The 23,978-nt window shown below is 45.4% G+C and overlaps 1 protein-coding gene across 2 annotated transcripts in view; it reads right to left on the bottom strand.

The window, feature by feature from the left end:
* The window catches only part of LOC119160880 (uncharacterized), a 386,912-nt gene that overhangs the window by 208,345 nt on the left and 154,589 nt on the right, over positions 1-23,978 (bottom strand). The window contains exon 2 of one of the 2 annotated variants that reach the window (XM_037413152.2): positions 10,504-10,593. The exons of the other annotated variant lie outside the window; for it this stretch is intronic. The gene's annotated coding sequence lies outside the window, so the exon portion shown is untranslated. The remainder of the gene's footprint in view (positions 1-10,503; positions 10,594-23,978) is intronic. 2 annotated transcript variants of the gene reach the window in all.

Genomic DNA, 23,978 nt, shown 5'->3' with positions numbered 1-23,978 from the left:
TCTACCAAACCTTGCCACTTAAGCTTTATGGCACTGCCCACATGCAAGTGACTGCTCAAAAATACTTAAATGAAGCCAGCTGTCTTGTTGCATCACATGAAGCTGCACTATTTGGTAACACAGTTCACACTTTACGCGTGTATTATACCACCCAGAACATCTATCTTCAAACAAGTATTTTAAATGACAAGAGCAGTACTAACTGCTCACAGATCGAGACAATCAGTGTTGCACCGTGTATCGAGCAGGTCACGTTCATTGTATAGCCACCTAGCCTGATTACGCACGATCAATCGCAAATGCACCGCTCCTCGTGTTAACGTTACAGGTAGCGGCACCACACACGCTACGCGTCCTTTATGTGTAGGGTACCGAACGCATGAGGTCTACTTACAGATGCAGCATTAGACTGCGCGAATCTGCACTCCTCTCTCTAAGTGGTTATGGAAAGGAAATGAATAGAAAAGAGAAAAGTGCCGACCCGTAATTGTCTCTCCTTACTAGGGCACCTCAACAGGTCGGCAGAGGGATGGGGTGGGAGAAGGGGATAGAAAGAGATAGAAAGAAAATAGAGGTTGATAGTAAGAAGAGAACCCCCTCACGGAAGTAGAGAAGAGTTAAGAATGATGGAAACGGTCAGAGGAGATCGAGGACGGGTTGCGCCGATCTGGCGACAGCAGCACAGCACCGGAGATGACGGACGACACGCCGATTGGCGGGGGCTACGAGGCACAGTCAATCGAGACGGCTCACGGAACCAAGAGTTCGCAGGCGACGAGCCGATCAGCAAGATCTTCACGGGGTTGACGCGAAACCTTTCAGCGTGAGTTCCTCGGAGCGAATCCTGCACGCTGTTACGACCGGCCCTGGGGAGCCAAGCAGGAAGTGTTTGGGGGAGAACCGGTTCTTGACCTGACCGTGTCGTCCACCCCCACCTCCCCATTCGGGTTCCTCCTCGCCGGGAGAGCTCCGGGGTCTGCTGTGCGTTCGTGACCATGTTTGGTAACATTTTAGGGCGCCGTGACCATATATGGACCTCGTGTTGGGATGTGCCACTCCATGTGTTGTGAGGTGTGTTTCCCCCTCTCTCGTGGCCGAGGGGCCGGAGACACCGTATTGGCTGACGATGCGGACGGGGCGCCCAGTGTCAACGGCGCGGCGCTATAAAATGCCGAAGACGTTTTGTATCACACTCACTCTTCTCTCTTTGGGTCAGTTGACCACTTCTCCACATGTAAATAAATCTCTGTTGTTCGTTCGGGCGCTTCTTCTCGCTGAATAGTTGGACGATGGATCCTGCGACGGGGCCAGCTACCGAAAACGAGACCGGCAGGACCCGGAGTCACAACAACTGGATGGCAGCGGCGGGATGCCGATAACCCCGAAAGCGACCACTGGACGGAGTGAGCCCGAAGTTCAACAACGGGACGACAGGAGAAGGAGGACACGAGCTCATCGACTTCCAGAGGGAATCGAACGGCACTTCTGAGAGGCACGACGCCGGAGACATGACTGCGAACTGGGTGAGTGCCGGCTTTCTCTGTTAAATTTTACCAGGCATTTACTCTATGTGTTAAGTAAAAGCTGGTAGAGAGGGGCTGTCTTGGTCATTGGGTTAACAGGTAACTTGCGTCAGGCAGAAATTGTGTGATAGCTTGGTTAAGCTCTTTCTGTCAGTGGCGTCAAGGTTAACAGTGACAGGGCAGGATTCCGTGTAAGAGCTTTTGAAGCTTTATTTGTAGACTAAGTTAACGGAAAACTTGAGGCAAGGCAGGTATCTAGAGCTGTCGTTGCCGTCAAGGTTAATTAGTTGCAGAACAGGAGTCTTTGTGGAACAGAGACAGCGGTACTGGAAGCAGCCATGAATCTGAAATCCCTGCGAAAGTCCATGTTGTTGCTACTTGCAAGGGAGTTGAATCTGGAGGTGTCGGACTCTCAAAGAAAGCCAGAGCTGATAGAGGCGATTCTCGCATTGGGGGCGGAGGATGACGAGCTGTCAGAATGTGTCGAGGAGATTCAGGAGAGGCAAGCGGCAGAGGCCAAAAGAAAGGCGGCCGAGGCCGAAGAAAAGGCGGCGGAGGCCGAAAGGAAAGCGGCAGAAGCCGAAGCAGATAAGATGCGAAAGCACGAGCTTGAAATGAAGCGCCTCGAGCTAGAGATTAGCCATAATAGTAGAACAGGAGGCAGCGAGGCATCCGGTACCGCAGAACGGGTCAGGTTCAAAATGACGGACCTAATGAGATCGTACAAGCTAGGGGAGGACATTGGGCTGTTTCTCGTCAACTTTGAGAGAACTTGTGAAAGGCAAGGTTTCAGCCAGGATACGTGGCCTCAACGCTTGTTGTCCCTACTTCCGGGGGAGGCCTCAGAAGTAATCGCGCGCCTCACGAAAGAGGAGGCTGACGAGTACAGTGAGGTAAAGTCGAGCCTTCTCAAGAAATACAGGTTGTCAGCGGAAGGTTTCAGACAAAAATTTCGCAACGCCGTTAAAGAGAACAATGATTCATACCCGGAGTTTGCTTACAAGTTAATGGCCAACATGGGGGAGTGGCTCAAAGAGGCAAAGGCGTATGGGAATCATGACAAAGTGCTCGAGTGTATCGGTCTGGAACAATTCTATCAAAGGTTACCAGAAAAGGTGAGGTTCTGGGTGCAGGATAGACCGGACGTGAACACCGTAACGAAAGCCGCAGAGCTCGCTGAAGAATTCGTTACGCGCCGCGCCCTCGGGGCAAACAGCGAGCCTAAAAGGGAAAAATTCCTACTACCGAATAAGGCGCCGTTTAGAAAACAACCGACAAGTCTCGCACAAAAGGGTGAGGAAAACAATTCATCTAACCATGGGGCGTCGGCAGAGGCAAGCAAAAGGAAATTTGAGGCGAGAAAACCGGCTGCTTGTTTCAATTGCCACGAAATAGGGCACTTCGCGAAACACTGCCCGAAAGAAAAGGTGGCCTTTTTATCTATAAATGAAGCCGACGAGAACATGAAGTTGTTAGAGCCCTATATGTACGACCTTACCGTGAATGGCAAGCAGTGTCGGGTTCTTAGAGACTCCGCAGCCACTATGGACGTAGTTCATCCGTCTTTTGTTCAGTCCGGACAGTATTCAGGAGACTGTGCCTGGATTAGACAAGCCGTAGAAGCAAACAGTCAGTGCCTCCCCGTAGCTAAAGTTGTCCTTAAAGGCGCATTTGGTACGTTGGAAACGGAAGCCGCGGTATCGCCATATCTACCCCCTCAGTATCCTTACTTATTTTCAAATAAGTCAGATCGAATGCTGAAGGAGAAAGGTCTAACGTTGGGAGAAGGCATAGTGCAGGTACTGACTAGATCGAAGGCACGTGCGCGCGCTGCGAGAGCAACATTCACTGAGGCAAACAAGCCTCAAATCGACAACGGGCCTGGTTGCGAGTTGGACACCACGGTAACAAATCGACTTGTGCGAGAACAGGCTGCAGAAGCCGTAGTCGCGGAGGCAACCATTCCTAAAGGCGACGTTGAACCTCCTCCCGAATTGGAAGGGGTCAATTACGCCTCGTTGACCGAGCAAATAGAGAATGCCATTGCTCCCAAGCCGATTCCTGGTAGTACAGAGGATAGCACAGAGGGTGACACATTCCAGGTACTAGGAACTACAAAAGAGTTGTGTGTCATGCCAACTTCGGATAATTTCAGTCGGCTGCTGCAGGTGAGCCCCGCTTCATTAATAACCGAACAAAAGGGTGACCCAACGCTTAAGCAATTCCAGGACAGTTCGAAAGAGGGAATCGCCAAACGAAATGTGAGATTCCAAGAGAGGAGCGGCATACTCTATCGAAAATATCTAGATAGGCGAGGAGTAGAATTTGACCAGGTAGTCGTACCTCAGGCGTATCGTCAGGATTTGCTTAGTTTGGTGCATGGAGAATCATGGTCAGGCCACTTAGGCGTAAAGAAGACGAAAAATCGTCTCTTACAGGAATACTACTGGCCTGGATGCTTTAAAGATGTAGAGAGGTTTGTAAAATCTTGCGATGTGTGTCAGCGAGTGGGTAAGCCGGGAGATAAGGTGAAATTTCCAATGAAGCTGGTACCCGTGATCACGGAACCCTTTCGTCGGTTGGTAATTGACACAGTAGGTCCTTTGCCCAAGACAACTTCAGGCTACCGTCACATCCTGACCTTAATCTGCCCAGCTACTAAATTTCCAGAGGCGGTCCCGCTAAAAGAGCTAAGTTCCGTCGAAGTAGTGAACGCACTTCTGTCCGTGTTTGCGCGGGTAGGCTTTCCTGCCGAGATACAATCAGACCAGGGCACCATTTTCACGAGTGCCTTAACGACAGCCTTTATAGAGCGGTGTGGCGTGAAATTGTTGCATAGTTCAGTCTACCATCCGCAGTCGAACTCGATAGAAAAGCTTCACTCCGTGATGGAGCGAGTGTTAAGAGCCAACCTGTGCTTAGTTCACCGGACTACTCGAGGCCTTTCATAGTCCAATGCGACGCTAGTGATAGAGGCATGGGGGCAGTTCTTAGTCAAAGGGATGAGGGGGATCAAGAGCATCCCGTCCTCTATGTTAGCCGGAAACTCACCCTTCGCGAGCAGGTTTACAGCGCTAGCGAAAAGGAATGTGCGTGCTTGGTTTGGGCAGTCCAGAAACTGGCTTGTTATATTGCCGGAAGCAAGTTCATTGTGGAAGTGGACCACTGTCCTCTCACCTGGCTACAGACCATGTCCTCTAAGAACGGCCGCCTGCTGCGTTGGAGCCTCGTTTTGCAACAATATACGTTTGAAATACGCTACAAAAAGGGTGTACTCCATGGCAACGCTGATGGCTTAAGTCGATGCCCCTGACGCGAGAGGATGTCTCGAGAACTCTGGCATTTTTTTTCCTGACCTAGACAAGAGCTAGTGATTGTTTTTTTACTCTTTTAGGTGTACTTGTTTGAAAACGTTGAAGACACGGCTATCCAGGGTTTTGGGTTCGGTGTGCTTCCAGTGTTGTTGTTTTGTGTCACCTTAAAGTGTGAGTAACATTTTGAATAAATTGTGTATTTCCTTTAATATCAGTTAAAGGGGAAAATTGCCTGGTGGAGTTTGGCGGAATTGTCCGGCGCTCACCGGCTGAGTAGTTGTGTTTTCATGTGCGTATGTGATGTCTGTTGAGCCCTCAATGAAGCAGGTGTTGCCCTCTACTTCATCAAAGACGGTCGTCACCAAACCGACTGCCGGCGCTGATCTCTCCGGACAGTGGCTGCAAACCTCAGCCCATCGAGATCTTCACCCCCCCCGCGCGAGAGACTGTTACGACCGGCCCTGGGGAGCCAAGCAGGAAGTGTTTGGGGGAGAACCGGTTCTTGACCTGACCGTGTCGTCCACCCCCACCTCCCCATTCGGGTTCCTCCTCGCCGGGAGAGCTCCGGGGTCTGCTGTGCGTTCGTGACCATGTTTGGTAACATTTTAGGGCGCCGTGACCATATATGGACCTCGTGTTGGGATGTGCCACTCCATGTGTTGTGAGGTGTGTTTCCCCCTCTCTCGTGGCCGAGGGGCCGGAGACACCGTATTGGCTGACGATGCGGACGGGGCGCCCAGTGTCAACAGCGCGGCGCTATAAAATGCCGAAGACGTTTTGTATCACACTCACTCTTCTCTCTTTGGGTCAGTTGACCACTTCTCCACATGTAAATAAATCTCTGTTGTTCGTTCGGGCGCTTCTTCTCGCTTAATAGTTGGACGATGGATCCTGCGACGGGGCCAGCTACCGAAAACGAGACCGGCAGGACCCGGAGTCACAACAACGCCTAGCGAGAAATCCGCAGCGTATTAGGACGCGATATGTGCACAAGTATGGCTTGCATACTGTTACAACGCGCAGAGAGAGAGACAAGTAAAGCCCCGGGAAAAGAGCCATCATTTCGTATCGAACGCGAGCATGCCCATGGCCATAGGCATGCGTATACGAAATCTGATGCGTGGTGATTTCATATTCAATTTGGCTAGTGCGGTGCTATCCAACAAAACTTCAGCCACTGAAACCTATCTCTCAAAGGTCTACGTGCAAGTATCTCGAAGACGCGGTGCCGAGAAGAAAATTGGTTCCAAATGTGCATGTTACACCGCAAATGCAGTCGAAAGACGATAGTCTTGTGTCTGGAGTGAGTGAACAAAACGTTTATTTGATTTTCTGCGCAAAAAAGTCGGCGAAGGGTATTCAGAAGGCGCTGCGTTAGAGTGCCTCGATTGTGTAGCGGAGGCGAACGAGTGCATCGAGGCACATTAGACACAAGTGCCATCTGGCAGTTATCTTCGAAAACGAAGGCGTGCAGCCCGAGGAGAAAGATGCGCGCCAGTCTCGGAGGCGATAAGGTGTAGAACGCAAAGTGACAGGCAGGTGCCACCACCGTGACGTCATAACAAAGTGTTGGAAACACCTTTTTGAGCATCGCGTTGCACTGTCAGCGTGATGTCTGCGCGATGCGTTGCACTGTCCCTGTTCTGCGATAGGAATTGTGCGAGCTCGACCACGCAGAAGAAGCATTGTATATATATCATTACTGCATCCATATGTGTTAGAGGTGTTTTATTCTTACAGATACTTTTAATTTCAATTGTGTTATGTGACTATTTTACTCAAAATCTGCGTGGAGGTAGGCTTGCAAATTTGTATTACGCCCGATGGGCACACCGTTCGATGGTGGCGTCATACTGGTGGCGTCATCACAAAAGCGACCACCACTGTCCCATAGGTTTGATGTGATGATGGCACACTGCCCCATTCCAGTACCCCATGCATATACTGTCATTACCAGCGCTCCAACGAGGCCCCTTAAAAAATTAGCATAGACTGTGGTGCCACATTTCCCTCTAGATTATGTTGGGAGAAACTCTATGCGAATACTTTTCGCTGCAGACCTACGTGCACGAGTTAGTTCTAAGTGGATAAAAAAGACGCCAAACAACGGGCTGTGTGTCCAGCCAGAAGAACCGGGCAATATTTTGTTCTGACGAATACTACCTGATTTAGTGAAGTAGACGTTTCGTTGAGCATTCCTAATGTTTCAGGAACTGTTTTTGCCAGCCCTATAGTTAGAAGAAGGTTTGATTGATTGATTGATTGATTGATTGATTGATTGATTGATATGTGGGGTTTAACGTCCCAAAACCACCATTTGATTATGAGAGACGCCGTAGTGAAGGACTCCAGAAATTTCGAACACCTGGGACCACCTAACCTGGGACCACCCAACGTGCACCCAAATCTGAGCACGCGGGCCAACATTTCCGCCTTCATCGGAAATGCAGCCGCCGCAGCCGGGATTCGATCCCGCGACCTGTGGCTCAGCAGCCCAGTACCTTTGTCACTAGAACACCGCGGCGGGGCACTAGAAGAAGGTTTTGGCGAGGTTAATTACTGGAGAAGGCTAGTGTCAATTAACATTGCCGGTCAATCTTTATTATGTCTGGAGTCAAACTGGTGTCTTAGGGCCCGCAGATAACGATCAGAGCGCTGCAGAAACCGATTGCCACATTTCATTTCCACTTCCTTTGCTTTCCACGAGACACACTTCTTATCATTGGTTTCTGTACCGGCATGCTGTTCTTGCTTGCGTTCATACTTGTGCAGTGCAACATGTACTGAGCTGCGAAGTCTCTGTGGATTTTTAGCGGAAAATTTGCTTTTCTCTTTAAACCTACATATATGCGGCAGACCGGTTCTTGAAATTCCTGATTGCGAACTGCGACCATGTTTCTTAAATGACGACAGGTGTGTACGTTCTTCATCAAAAAGCTGCCCGGGCTTCGTAGGTGTTTCTAAGGGTTAGCAGTGCGGAAAAAGAACCGGAAGCTGCTCAAAAAATTTTCGAAAAAACAAACAGACAAACAAGGTTTGTCTGCTGAAATTTCCATTAGTTCGTGCACGGTTTTTCAGCAGTCGCGTACTACCAATAATCCTATACACGATTTTCTTTCAACTCATGGGCGCCGGCGTCTTGGACTGATAAGCGTTTGTTTTGACGATTTTCAATGTCACAATATGGAATGCTCGTGATCCTGAAACGTTTAATGTGCCGGCAAATTGATTTCGTGTGTGGGGCTTTGCCGTAGCACTTGTTGTTTATTTGATATGAATACCAAACTGCAAAGTTATCAGTCCAAGATGGCGGCGCCTGAGCGCTTTTGCAAAATGGTGAAAAAGTGAGAAAAACACGCGAGCACAAAGACGTCGAACACGAGTGCGTTTGTCCTGTTTCAATTTTGCACAAATTATCTCTCTCTCTCTCTGTCTTTAAAGCAATGTGGGCGTCCCTAATTGAGAGCGAAATATCATCATCTTGTCCGCGACTTAATAATGAAAGAAGATGCAAACAAAATAAATGTTTTGATTGATTGATTGATATGTGGGGTTTAACGTCCCAAAACCACCATATGATTATGAGAGACGCCGGAGTGGAGGGCTCCGGAAATTTCGACCACCTGGGCTTCTTTAACGTGCAGCCAAATCTGAGAACACGGGCCTACAACATTTCCGCCTCCATCTGAAATGCAGCTGCCACAGCCGGGGATTCGAACCCGCGACCTGCGGGTCAGCAGCCGAGTACCTTAGCCACTAGACCACCGCGGTGGGGCAACAAAGTAAATGTTATTTCCGGGTCAGAGCGAAGATCGAACACAGGTCGCTTGCGTAGCTAGCAGGTGACGTACCACTGAGCCAATCGTCTGCTTGAAAATGGAGTGAGACTAACTTCCTCTGTTTGGAACAGCAGTGAAAATAACTTGCATGCACGCTGTACAAATACACACGTGCTCTAAACAGCCTTCACAACACAACATGGAATATGCCAATAATATTGCGTCATACAAGCGTGCATTGCCTATCCGACGTCAGAACATGTATTTATCATATCGACTCCACGTTAAAAAAAAAAAGCCAGCCACCTAATACAGAAGGGCCGCACGTTCCTGCAGAAGTTCGAAAAAATTTCAAGTGCATAATTGTTCGTGAATTGAAGCATGCTACCTATTACACAGAATGCAGCCATATTCGAAAGCTTCAGTGACGCAAGTCACTTTCAACTGTATGAGTTACAATATAGTCAATCCACAATTTATTCTTCTCGAGTAACGTCATAAAATAAAAAGCAAGTACTAAGTGCTTGAAGTACACACTATATAGGCACAGAATATCGCTCTATAGTCTTAAAGGCGGTGATCCCCTCAATTTTTTATTTTTTGCTTTTCTGTTTAGGTACCCCGTTGCTTAGCAAACTAACCCTCGGCTTAGCTCTAACAAAGCAATGCCACATGTATTACGGCATATAGAACACAAGGAAATGAAATCCCCGAAAAATCTCAAAAAATACTTGTGACAGGATTGCTGCGACTTTATCCAGTGCGCAGCTAAAATGGACTATCTATTCATGGATGATACATTAGTTGTCTCCCGTGGAATAACAAGTGCGACCAACTCCACTTCGCGAGCAAATCCGAAACACCGAAGCTGATGGCCCTCTTCGTCAACCATATATTTGTGCATGCACCTCTCATTGGTTCATTATTTCCATCGAGCTTCGCCCTCGAAACTTTTCCTCTCCTACCGAATCCCCCTCCTCAAGACTCTGTGACTGCAGCACTACGCGGATGGACGGCCAGGCCTCGAGTATGAACAACATCTCTGTTAAAAAAACACGTTCATTCCATCGAAAGGTATTCAATGACACGAGCGCCGCTGAGAGTCTCAATGTACACTCGTCGCGGTGGTTTAGTGGCTAAGGCACTCAGCTGCTAACCGACAATTCAAGGGATAAATACAGGACACAATAACCGCCTTTTAGATGGGGGCGACAATGCTTGAGGCCTGTTTGCCAAGATTTACGAGCACGTTAAAGAACCCCTGGTGGTCGAAATTTCCGGATCCCTCCACTCTGGCGTCTCTCGAATTCTTATCGTGATTTTGGGACGTTAAACCGCAACAATTATGTTAGAATCTCAACGTGCATCTCAGAAACGTTTGGTGACCGCCAATTACAGCGACAAAGCCTTTAGATGCCTCGCGTTATGAAGCCGCACGTGGACACAGAGCAAGGGCAATCCGTTGACAACATCTTCTATTCACAAAATATGTCATTCAAGTTTGAATACCAGCACGCCCAACGTGCAGCAACACTATCACAATCACAGTTCGCTGTTTACGTGCGTGAAGTGTTCACCCATTCACAGCACATGACTTGGCGAAGCGATAAGAGCTATACTAACACGTAAAATTAGTGCATAATTTCCCAACGTTGAAAAAATTGGAGCAGCCGCATGCATATGTCTTTTTTTCTTAACATCAGCAGGCCAGCGGCTACCACTGCAAATTTCATTCATTCTACTACTGGGATTATTATTATTATTATTATTATTATTATTATTATTATTATTATTATTATTATTATTATTGGGGGTATAGTTGTAGTTGTTTTTATTCACATTTATATGTGATAGCATTCATGTGCGTGGAAAGAAGCAGAGACTAACCTGGTGACGATGCCTGTGAATTCTTCCGTATTGACGCACCTGCAGGGTCCTCAGTCTCCTCTGTTGGGCCTGCGAATCACTCTGTTGGGCCTGCGAATTCCAAGTGTGGACGCGATTGAGCTACACATAGCCGCATCGTATCAGTGCGTATATCTCGACAGTGTAGACTCCGCACTTGAAGCGCAACTCTTTCTACGGCCTACAATCGAGCTAGTATTGATTCATGCATTCACAATGCACTTAAGTGCCCTCAGTCGAGGGTATTCTCACGGAATACATAAAAGCAGGCACGCTTCTACGCTTTCTCAATCACCGTGCCACGGTTAATTGCGGTCTGCCGTGGCCGAACTTCGGGGAGCGATCGGTTTCGATAACGGCCTAACGATTCCAGCATAGATATCTCGAATTACGTGTAACTTTAGTGGTTTACGAAAAATGCCATGACTGATCATGCATGCCATCTTCCTATTATAAAAAAAGCAATAGCCCCTAAGAGAATAAGTAAAAAGCCTATCTAACAAATTTTTATTAATTATTTGCAACAGCGCCAATTCAGCTGTAGCAAAATAGTTTCGCCTCGAAGCATAATTCATGTTCGAAAGCGACAGAAGCTTTACCATTGCTGGATTTTCGTTTAAAACAGCCTAATGTCTCCAAATGTGACACCCCGTAGATACGGTAATTTCTAACGCTTTCAAATACACCGTAATACTATAGACGCACCATGCACAACGCTCAACCCAGTATGAAGACCCTTGTGTCCAAATCTCTCGTACTTCGAGGAACAGAACACACGAAAGTAGTATGAAACTCTCACAGAGCAAAAATCCTCTTAAACTGGATCAGTTTTATAGCCTTGCCTGAAGATAAATACCGCCCCATCTATTCCCCAACCCATCTGAGTGAACCAAGCCGACTACTGTCTTTCGAAGCTAGAACCATATGTGAAAGATCACAATTCCTTTATCTTAAATTGTTGTACACAGCTATGCCAGGTCAAGCAAAACAGCCTATTTCGAAAAAATAGTTTAAATGGCCCGTCAACCACCAACGGACGCTCGCGTGCTTCTCTCCGCACCTTTCCTCTATCGAGAACAGCTGGCATGACGTCATCTGACGCTGCGTACAATACAAACGACGCTGCGTACCACAGACGTTGTCATTGGGTGAAAGAAAGCCTGTTTTCTGCTACGCGCCTGTTGCGTTTCCACTTGGGACGCTGAGAAAGGCCACTAGGAGAGGTGGTCAAATGAACCGACGAGCACAGCCTAGCGAAGAAAAGAGCGAAACGAAAAAACGCGTGGAATTTCAGCAGCGCTCATTTGCATACTCGTATACAACTGCAACACCACATCTGCATTTCTGCCTACGAACTCCTTGAGCCAACGAAGTATCCAGACATTGTCACAGTAAATAACTGCTTTAAGCTCAGTTTTTCCTACACACTTTAAAAGATCGGAATACTTTCCCGAAACAATCTATTCGTTTCCTTCACAGTGAAAAATACTTTGAAAGTATTGATAGATTGATTCCTACTGGGTTTGAGTAGTTGGATTGCACTGCTCATTTTGAATAAACTGATGTCTTTTTTTTTCACTTTACGATTATTTCTATTGTACCAAGAGAAATAACTTTTGTACCTGCTGTAGGTGCATTTATTTTCTTTTGAATGTCTTCGCATTTTCGCCTTTTGTACATTCAGTAATATTCGGACGTATCGTTTCCATTCCTCAGGACTGTCTTCAAGCACACAAGCGCCACCAAGGGGCACGCGAGCAGTCATGGGAAAAGTGCGTGTGTGTGTCGCAGCAACCGCCGCGACGAGAGCACGGACCTCACGCGCTAGCTTTGCCCTTGTGCCGTCATACTCACAGATTCGAAGGTAGCCTACCGGAACTATATGAGAGGCCGTATTTCACCTCAAGCTCACGCCATACTATGGCAGGCATGAACACGAGCCACAAAAAAAGCAGCTCCTCTGGGCGCAAGGTCACCAGGGGGTAGCCGCAAACGAGTTGGCACACAACTCGGCCTGAGCATTCCTTCCCCAGGCTCTGTCTACCGACCCCTCAGACCGTAGAGTTTTCTAATATACACTAAAGGAAACTGGCGCTAATGTCTATGGAAGCTGCAACGTACGGCGCTTCAGCGAGCAAGGGAATGATGGGTACTGCACACGTTTGTCTAATTTTGGTACTTCTGGCTTGCTTTTAGCTCCGTGTGTGTTCGTGTGGCTTGGAGCTGTTTTCTCACGAAACAAAAATCAGCAAATGTTCAGCGATTGCGCTTCACCATCTTATTCGTATAGAATTACCTTTCGGAATCGGGTCACGATGTTCAAAAGGGTTGAATCTTTCTTTCCAAATAAATCCGAAACACAGCAATAAACGAAGCCGCAAGTAATATTCACCGTCCGCAAGTACGAAGAATAGACAAATGTGTGTACTACCCATCATTCCCATGGTAGCTGAACGATCGCAGTGACAGAGTCCCCTCTAGTTAATTTTAGAAAACTCTATGGCTAAGACCACGGCATTCAACCACCAATATCGGCTGCAACATATACAGATACACTGCAGCTATTTCGCCAACGAAGACAAACTTTGGCTAATCCCGCTAAGGGACTTACTAAATCTGAGGAGACCTGTCTGAGCAGGCTTCAGAGCATAGGTCCGTTCGATTCCCCTACACCAATCGGAACCGTTTCACAGCTGTACACGTGAAGTTCAGAAATTGTGCAGTGTCAGTTCATCAGTGCGGGCACAACACTACACCTGAAACGAATGACGATGTGCCGACAAGGTGCAGGCCTTATTTCTGTTCGCTTAGTTCACATCGTGCAGCTAACACTGACCGATGGCGAACCGCACATGCGGACAATTTTTAGGCGTAAACGTCTTGGCAAAACGCACCGCGCTAGTAAATGCCGGTACAGCGCGTATGCCTAAGTGCTGCGTCGTCTGCTCAGCTGCACGCGGGGCTGCACCAAGCCTGTACCGTCAGCGCAGGAAGGGCAGGAAAATCATGATTCAGTGCTGCATCTCTTCTGCCCCTTTAGAAACGAATGGCAGGGTTCAGAGGTCGTCAATGCTGCACCGCTGAAACAAATGGCAAGGTGCAGCACCTCGTGAACTGGTTTACGCGGTGCAGGTAGATTGAACGGACCTCATTTCGTACAGCAGCCCGGTCATAGTGGCGAAAATAGACCCAAAACAATTGCATTGAGTAAAGTCTGTGGCAACCGCGCTGACCTGTTTCACATGGTTTGAGCTTGTCAGTCTAATAGAAGCATCGCGCAAATTACGCAGACAACGTGGTAGGGGTGGGAGAAGGCTTTGTCGGGCCCAGCTCTCGAGGACCAGCGGAGACTCGTGAAGCGGCCGCGAATTGCAGCGCAATCCAACGGAGTCCCGGAATAGGGACCTGCCCCGTCCTTTCTTGATGTATATATTTTCTGCAATAAATGTTTAATTCACTCATTCTTGTGCCGTGCCAGCACTTTTCAGAGCTTGTGATTATGGCGAGGTGTGACACGTTACTTCGTAAAGACGTCGTGAGTATGACGAAAGTCCGTCTGGTTGGGATGAAACATGCGGACCCCGACCAAAATGATGTGCAAAGCAAACGTTTCGGTTATATTGTGCGCAATTACGTCATGACCATGTTTTTATAAAAAATTCACAAAGAAAAAAGTGAAACAGAAAGGAAGAAGGCACAACATGAGCATATGTGTAACACGAATTTGTGTATTTAGAAACAATGACCTACGTGAAGTGCATCGGCGTGCCTTTGTTGGGCCAGCTGAGCGCTTAAGAGTCCTCATTTTTTGTTGTTTTTGTTTTCGCGCCAATATAATTACGGTATCAATAAAACCAACAACATGCACCTCGGTATCTCAGACAAAGTGCAGCAGCAGGCTAGGAAATTCACGGAAACACTTGGAACCAACCTTCACCGCCACTGTCAATGGGCACAAAAGGTGCGGTTCTGATATTTAGAGACGGCAGGAGATATAATATGTTAGATATTTAATAAAACAAGAAAAACAAATCACCAGGTCTCACGTAAGCCCAGTGCAGTCAGTTTCATGCGAACAAAACCGGACAGTAAATGTTTATGATGCATATTTTTGTTAGGCAAGCATTACGAGGTGGACCTTTGACTGCAGTCGTTGTATGCACAACGTGGACTTACCAGAATTGCCTACTACACTGGCGTGCAGTGGTGACTTCACTGCGTAAATTACAGTCTCAAACAACGTCGGCACTCGCGTTAGAGCAATGACGTTACCGCAATGAAGCACGTTTTCAGTCCACCAATCGATAAAACAATCAATCAATCATTTATTTTCACAAGAATGGTAGTTACAATTGGAGATTATACAGGTACAGAGGGCGGTCCCAAAGCAAACAGTCTGTACAGAGGACCTCCCATAAGGAATGAGTAACAAAATATGAACACAAACTGTAACGAAAGAAGCATTACACAAACATGATTTGAGTACAAACAAAGGCTAAAAAAAGTGGCGATGTTGAAATGATTATGCTGAGTGCAAGTAAAATTGAAGGTTGAACGTGAGTGTGTAGAAATGAGAGAGAGTCCTAATATGACATGCCAATGAGTATCAGAGTTGTGTGGCTTAAAAATTAGTAGTGAACTTACCATGATTAGTTGTGGGTTTCGGTAATAAATAGCTATTGCTGGAAGCGAAGCGGGTTGAGAAAGAGTGAGGACATTGACTTTTGGTGATTACGGGGAACGAAAGCTTTCCGTTTAATCGATTGGTATTTGTGAAGTTTTCCAGCTGACAGAGTGCCGTTAGCGATGAGCAATAGAGATGCTTCTGATGTGTGAGTGCTATGTGTCATGATGCGAATAGCCTGATTTTGAGCGTGCTGCAATATATGGCGATAAACGAACTGGATGCGTGTTTCCCTATTATGGTATGCAATAATTATTATGCGTATGAATGAAAGCGTAGTAGAGAGAGAATATTGTTTTTATATTGAAAATATTGCGAACTTCAATTAATATCCGAATGCCAAAAGCTGCCTTTTTGTTAACAATAAAACATGCCCACAAACTTTGAGGTGTTTACCTAATGTTCATCCAATACCAAGAAACATCATTGTCAGTAGGATAGAAAACGTATGAAGCAAAGGTTAATGATGAAAATCATTAAAAACAATTATGCTTAGAGGAGAAAACGATTAACTTTGATTTCGTATCAATAATGTGTAGTTTTTTTTGTTGGCGCCAATTCACTATGTTATCCGTGTCATGGTTAAGTTTACACAATAAGGAATCAAGGTTATTATCTCAGCAGAAAATGAAGGTGTCGTCAGCGTGAACAATACAGTATGATGATTTTAGGTAATATGAAAGGTCTTTATTATATATTAAAAGTAAGAGTTGACCTGACATCGATTCCTGAGGTACCCCAATGTTAGTTGTTTTAGGGTGCGAGTAAGTGCTAGGCATCGATACAAATATTCTCGGTCTTCCAAATAGTTTCGTGGTAATTTGGCTGCCAGGTCTGTTATACCAATAAAATATAACTTAGCAAACAGCATGTTGTGAACCAGTGAATCGAAGGCTTTATAGATAGATAAATTGTGCCCTAACCATGTTTCTTGCAACAATCGCGTGTCGGATCCTATCTTTCAAATATAATAATTCTAAATCAGTTGAGTAGCCCTCCCTGAATCTGAATTAATTTGTTGATAGGATATGAAATGTTGATAAATGAGACATCCAGCCTATTACGATCACTTTATCAACAACTTTACAAAAGAATGAAAGTATGCTATAGGGCGATGTATGTGCGACGCTTATCCCCCTTCTTGAAAACCAGGATTACTTTCGCCTTCTTTAATGAACTTTGAAAAATTCACGTGGTAAAAATAATGTTAAATATGTGACAAAATGTTTCTAAGAGTGCACCAGCTATTGTTTTTATGATAGATGGGCAGAAATTATCAAGACAAGGCCACACATTCTAAAACTAGGTTGCTATTTTTTTTCAGGTGTAGCAGGTTGAAAGAAAACGTTATGAGGCACACGGGGGTAAGTAAAACTTGGTGAATGGTTGTCAGTACAAAAAAAGTTAATAAAACAGTTTGCAATATCTAAGAGATTATTGAGAAGGTCACCCGACTTTATCATTGCTATTTCGGCATTCTGATTGGATCTAACCAATACAGAGTTTAACACTTTCCATTGTTTTTACATAATTACCAGCACGCTTTATTTCATTCTCACAGTATTTTTTTAGCCTGTTTGAGCAGTTTTCCTAATATATTAGAATGCCTTCTATACTCATCAAGAAGTCTGATAATAAAGGGCTGTTTTTTCGTTTTTCTGTTACGGGTCTCTTCTTTTCTGCAGACAATTTTGCAAACTGCGAGATAGCTATGGGTTACGAGGAGCTGAAAACATGTTTTCGCAATTCTTTATTACGCTCGAATGTGCAAGAGAATTAGAAGTTGTCTTTGAAAATTTATTGTAAGCAGTTTCTGGGTTATCGCATGTGATATAAATGAGTGCAAGTCGTTAGCGGATATTAATTCAATGAACATTGTTGAATTGTACTTCTTTCTGGCAAAGCCCGTGACAGCAGCGTCAGGAGTATAACTTAAAAGCGCAAATATTGGAAGTGATCTGAAACAGAAGTCTGGCTAACGCCACAGTCGGGTTAGCAAGAAAATTCGATAGTGCATAATGAATAAGTGCACCTCTTTTGTTTGCGGGGCTAGGAGTCTGAAACGTAATTAGGCTTTCATACCCAAATTCATTTAGGCAGGTAATGTAATCATTGAACACTGTGTTGGGTGTATCTAGAAGGCTAATACTAATATCGCCTATCATAATAACATTTTTGCTCTCACATGATAATTTATGTAGCGAATCCCGAAAAACTGTGTATCATCACTGCCACATGGTGACTGTGAACGATAAATTCATGTCTTCTCATCCTGTGAAAAGAATGAATCAACAAATTCAACCCAAACAGATTCGCAGTTCCTCATGTTGAGTGAGTAACTGCGAATTACTCAAATTACTTACGAAAACGTGATTCCGAGGACAATAAATTGCTGCACCACCATTACTACTGTTACCGAAGTGCAAGTATTCAGCAGGGTATGAAGGGAAGGTATACCAGTGATTGCGAGATGCACAGAGACATGTTTCACTTATGAAACTAACACAACATTTATGACCGGCCGATGATAAGAAAGTTGTGATACCATCCATATTTTTTGTCAGATCACGTGCATTGAAATGGATTAGTGAGCCACAGGGCAAGAAAAAATAGGTTTAAAAATCATGAGGTAAAATGTACGAAGCCGTTTAACCCAACTTAAAATCGGCTATGTGACTGTTTATGCAACGTTTGTGCAATATTGCGTAAATTAGAATCACAGGCAATGCGAAATGACCGACTGTCGGGAGATTGCCGCACCTTGATCTGGCAATTTTCTGCCCAGATTAACTGCCAGCCTTTCTCTTTTTTTTTGCGTCTAACTCCCTGAAGAACAAAAACCGTTATTGAGTAACAATGTGACTATCCCACATAACTTTCGTTAGCATATTCCTGCAGGGTCTAACAACACTTGAATATATCTTACTGAGTCATTAAGGAATTCAAATTCAATATTTATTAGACTGCTATAAATGCGCAGTCATCATCGGCAGCACGACTGACGCTACCTCGCCATAACGTTTGCTTCATGAGTTTAAATGAGTAATGTTAATTGCTTTTGTGTAAAATGTCAAAGCCAGCACTTCAACCGCAACTGAAGTTGCACCCACGTCACGCCTACATAGGGTCTTTTTTTCAAAGCGGCATCAAGACATGGCGTGGCCCTGTAGTAGAAAACCTAATTCAATTCAATTCAATTTTATTTTCCAGTATATACATGCTGGATTGTTTTGTTGGGCTAAAAACTACATAAGTATCTTGATTGCCACGCAGAATCCTTGGGTTCGATTCCTGCTGATTCGTTGGGTCAACGCAGCCAATGTAAGTTTCCCCTAATTCTCTCACATTTTAAGTTACTAATGTCAGTCATCACCACTCCGGGATAGATGTAAACTGGCAATCACAAGTGGCACATACCCGAGTGCAACGTCTCGTGACATGCATGTGCCACATGGGCCTAGAAGAAAGTGTGTCAAGACGTGCGATACGGGTTTTTCACGTTATTTATGGTGTAACCAGAAACTCATATTTCACAAACCCTCTTACCCATCCGTACCAATTTTGGTCTACACCAAAGAAGAAAAAGAGGTGATCACGGGAGCACACAGACGAAGGCGGCTAGATAGATACGTGTACCTATAGAAACGCTGAAAGTATAGACCCATTCTATGTTTGTAAACACAGGTAGGCTGATGTCGACATTATGGATAAAATTATAGTGACGTCTGCACGTAACTTCCATCATATACGCTGAGGGCTGCGATGTGCCCCAACAAACAAAACCAAGTTGTGAGACGCGACTCACATCCAACCGCGATGCAGCTCGTTGACATACCGTTTTTTTTTTCGTTGCTTGACTGAGAACATCACATGCACCATTGAAAACCCAGCAGAAACTGCGGTAGACAGAGCATCTTTTGCCTACCAAGACAGCGCCACCACATTTTCGTGACGTAAGACCGGTGGAATTATTCTATACGTGCCGTTCGCTAAAAAAATGCTCCGAATTCAGGAAATAGACAGTGCGCATCTGACGAACGACAAGCGTCTGCCATTCTTCGTTAGTATCAAATGCTGATGCGCAAATGTATCTTTTGGATTCGTCACATTCATAGTCGTACATTGCAAGTAATCGTTGAACAAACATGAATTTGGTATTTCAGCTAATTTGATTAAAGTAATAGATATTGGCGCACCTGATATACATGTGTTCATTGATACCTGCGTTCAGTGATACCTGCACGAACCCACCCTAAACACCATTCTGTCTCGGCATATAGAACCTTACGCACGGTCTTGGGCTATCTCAGTGGGGGTTAATTTCCGCATTCAGGACTTCACCAATGACCACCTAATATGCTCATAATATCAAAAATGGAGCTTCTCGTAAACGCTAAGCACGATGCGAGTTACTTTGGCTTGTGAACTTGTTTTATAATAGCGCAGAGCTTATAGCAAAGGAAATAATGTGAGAATCGAAAGGCGCCGAAAACCTAAGAAGCACAACGCTGTGCATTGTACTGATTATGATGCAGACAACAATTTATGTTACCCTCATTTTTATTTTAGAAAGCTTAAAGCTTAGAGAAGGCACAACCGTCTCGACCCGGATGAGGACCCACCGACAGCACGAAAAGGGGAAAAGTGAACCTGAAAAAGAGAAACTGGTATTGAAATGAGTTCAAAGATGGTGCAAATTGAGGGCGAAACCATTGCACAAGCAGTATGCGTGGATTCTGAGAAAAGTCAGACAGACGGACACGTAGCGTGACTCTGCGAGATTAATCGAAACCATCGCCGGGCACAACGCAAAGGGAACTTTCCAGCGTCATACGTCAGTTATCTAATCGCCTTCGCACAAGTTAGTATGCATGGAACATGTGCTAGCGTGCGGAGTGAATAAATAAGGAAATCATGACTTCGACAGACAAGAGCAGTGCATAAATTCGTGAAATTGTTGGGAAATGGATGAATGAAAAACTTGATTGGGTTCCTGAAAGATTCCACCCTCGTTATATAGGGGTAGGATTGCGGGCCGCTCCCACGTAGGGACGGGGAGGCCTCTAGCCTCGCCTCACCGCCGCATTGTGGGCCTTCTGGACAGCCTCGAGTTGTATGAAAAAAAAAAAACTCTGGGAACTGTTTTTCAATAAACTCACCAACCTGTGAGAAAGTGCAAAGCCGGGCGCAAAATACAAACGAAAAAAGAACGTAATGTCCAAGTGTAGATGAGATTCTGGAACCATTTCGTCATGAAGACACAGTGCGAGAAGGCCACTGATGACTTTCAGAAACCAGGAAGACCCGCTGCTATCCCTGAGTACGCGCTTCGTCTATTTGTACGACGCTGTTCAGCAGCGTGAGTTCGTCCTCTCCTCCACACGTGCAGACTCATTTCCGACATTTCTACTCGTCCATTCTGCGAGCAGGCTCCAGCCGGCTGCCCGGAATTTCACTTCTGCCTGCCTCTCGAATTGCCTACGGCCAGTTTCAACGCGCCGCCGCTGTGCACGAAGAACGGAGCAACATAGACGCGCGGCAACGGTAGGAGAGTGAGTGGCTGTAGGGGTGCTTTACATTAAAGCTCCAGCTTCGCTTTCGCCCCTGACGAGGAAAACAGCGAGCGTGTTGGCATTTTCGAGGAGTGACGATACAGCTCGCGCACGTAAAGATGAGTGTGACACAGCGTGCTTGCACAGGCGCCTCGGCAAGTGGATGGCCGCCTCGACTCATACGTAAGGGCGGACCTCACCAAGTGACGACGTTGAGTGGTGGCACTCGCAGAACAAGGCTGCCCTGTTGTCTCCGACTGCAGTGCGGGGTCAAAGTGGCACCGGCGTTTTTCAATCCGGACTGTATAGCGAGGGCGGATGTCAGCAGGGACGGCAGAAGCGTTGCATCTCGGTGCCGGTGGCCTCACTTCTGCCTTCGAATTGCGAGAGTTTGCGTAGAGTGTTCTGCTTTCCTCGGCTCTGCGTTTCCTGCTCTTGTTGAATTCGGTGTAAATGGGGCTGCAATCGCATTTCTGTGAAGACATTCTGTCACTGTAAGCTGCCGTAGTTGAACACGTTCCATCGCTCATTGATTGCTTGCTTGCTTGATTGATTGATATGTGGGGCTTAACGTCCGAAAACAACCATATGATTATGAGAGACACCGTTGTGGAGGGCTCCAGAAATGTCGACCACCTGGGGTTCTTTAACGTGTCCCAGGATCTGAGCACACGGGCCTACAGCATTTCCGCCTCCATCGGAAACGCAACCACCGCAGCCGGGATTTGATCCCACTAGCTGCGGGTCAGCAGCCGAGTACCTTAGCCACTAGACCACCACGGCGGGGTAGTTTCATCGTGCGTGTGCATGTAAAAAAAAAAAAAAACAGAAGATGGTTAACCACTCTAATTTGAGTAATGTATACTTGCTCAAAATTGGTATTCTGCCATAATTTCTATGGTGTGCTGTAAATTTCATGCCCTCAACTTTAGAGTTCGATTATTTGATGTCATCGTGACTTGTTTTGCGGGGTACTATTAAATGATGACGAGAAAACAGCGACAGACTGATGATTCGCAACATATCAAACTCGGTCCAGTACTCGATTTATAAAGCATTCTTCCTATACAAAATATATGAGCACTACAACGTCCCAGAAAAAGTATTTAAATGAGCACCACGAATGACATACTAACGTAAAATTTCGTCAAATTGGGCACAAATAGACAAAATAGTTTCATCGGCCACATACCGACCCGCCCGCTTCTCCTTGCATGTATGTGTTGTAGCCGTATTCGATCAGAGCATGGTGGTGTGAATGAAGCCAAACATGTTATTGCGCCAAGGTGCGCAGGAACTGTACTAAAGAAAAACACCGAGACAAATAGGAAAAAGTTGAAAATTACCAAATGCCTAAAAATAAGAATACCTGGCATTATTTGGGGTTATCCTAAGATGAAGAACCTGCAATGGAACTCGTGCTGTTCGCTTATCACTGCTTCTCCCAGTTGAGAAAGCATGCTTAGATGATGCTAATATGAAAGGTAAACAATTAAGCCCTAGTGAGCGGATGTTGTCGTTGCCTGGACAAGCGGGGACATGCACAACTGTGTGGCCTCTTTCCGAATATACCTAGCAAATATCCCTCCTTCGTGACAACATTAAACAATTGTATACGTCGTACCGTGTAGCAGTAACGTAGTACAACGCATGGGTTTCATATATAGTATTTCATGTGGAATAAGCTTTACTTTTATGACTGGTGAGTGAAAGAAAAACATTTTTTTTTGCCAAAATAAGTAGTTCTATTTTCGCATTCAAAAATACTTCAACAATATTCGGTTGATTTCGTTCTTGGAGTGCGTTATTCGAATTCTCTACGCCGAGAAATCTTTTAACCTTGAAGTGTGCACGAAATTGACGTATAATGATATTTATTACAATGTTGACCACAACACACGTTTTTAGACCTTAGGTTATAAGGGACACTAAAGAAGAAAGCGATTTTTTTCGTAGACTAGACTTTCACGATACACCACGCCTGCAGCGAGAAGTGAGACAGCGCACAAAAAGAAAATGTAGGTGGCGACGCCACCTTGAAGTTTTCGCACTCTTCGCACTGACGTCACATATTATGACAGCACTTATTGGATTCTGCGCAGTTTTTAATCGGTGTATATAAAGTACACTGTCCTCAATTGCGGCTATACACATAACACACGAAGTTTGAAAAAGTATTCTTTTTCAAACTTCAATCAGCGCCAAAATACGGTTAACACATTTTTGAAATTTGTGATATCACGCGTGAAGATTTCGGCACAAAACTTAAAAAAATGAAGCTTTGAACGTGATTTTCTCTTGTATTGACGAACCAATGATAGGGAAATTAGCGGTATTACACTGTTCAGAGTAATATTTATGAATCTAAACCGATTGATTGTTCCTTTTTAGTGTTCCATTGATGTTCTGAAGCTAGCTCGGATTCCCTTCGTACCGTTTTTCTTAATTGAAGATCGATTTTTTTACACGCCTAAAGTGGTTTCGTCCACTGAGAAAATTTTAAATCTTCTAGATGTAAACTTCTTTTCTCACAGCGAATAATAAATGGTCTCGTAATTGAGCCAATGATTTTCTAAACCTAGCATTGCACTCCGAAATACTGTAAGGATTTCTTCCACTGTACTCCCTTCCCAGACAACGGGCTAATGGCATGCTCGAAGCATTCTTGAAACCTTCGACGCATATGCCACAGTGACAGCACAGCTTTTTTTGTTTCTATCATTGAAGGAATACGCAGTTGGGTATTTGTACATACGCAGATGCACAAGGCAGTGTTTTTTTTTTAATACGAGCGCCTCCATTCACATATAGCATCAGACGGTGTCCGGTATCATTATTCAAGAGGACACTTGCTTCCATTTTTCCACACGTTTCCTCGAGAATGACGCCAATGATGAAATCATTATTAAAAGCAGATCGGCATACCGCGCAGGAAACTTGATTTAGTTTTTCGAGCTTTGAAGACAAAAGGGCGAAAAAATAAAAATGCTCTCATTGCACACAACACTCGCGCGATGTCAACTTCGCAGCCGCCCTAACTTTTTGTGCAAGGAAGCATTGTTTTTAGGGGCGAAGCTCTTTATAGCGGCACCCGTTCATCCCTCGTAGCCGTTGTAGTAGAGTGTAACAAGTATAACATTTTGACCTCCAAGGTGGTGCCGGTGAGAGATTTCTTCCGTGCGTTGTTAAACAATAAAAGATAGCGCTCAATGTCAATGCCA

This window comes from Rhipicephalus microplus, chromosome X (genome assembly GCF_043290135.1).
Source record: "Rhipicephalus microplus isolate Deutch F79 chromosome X, USDA_Rmic, whole genome shotgun sequence".
In the NCBI taxonomy this organism is placed as follows: domain Eukaryota; kingdom Metazoa; phylum Arthropoda; class Arachnida; order Ixodida; family Ixodidae; genus Rhipicephalus; species Rhipicephalus microplus.
This window is presented reverse-complemented; position numbering and strand designations above follow the sequence as displayed.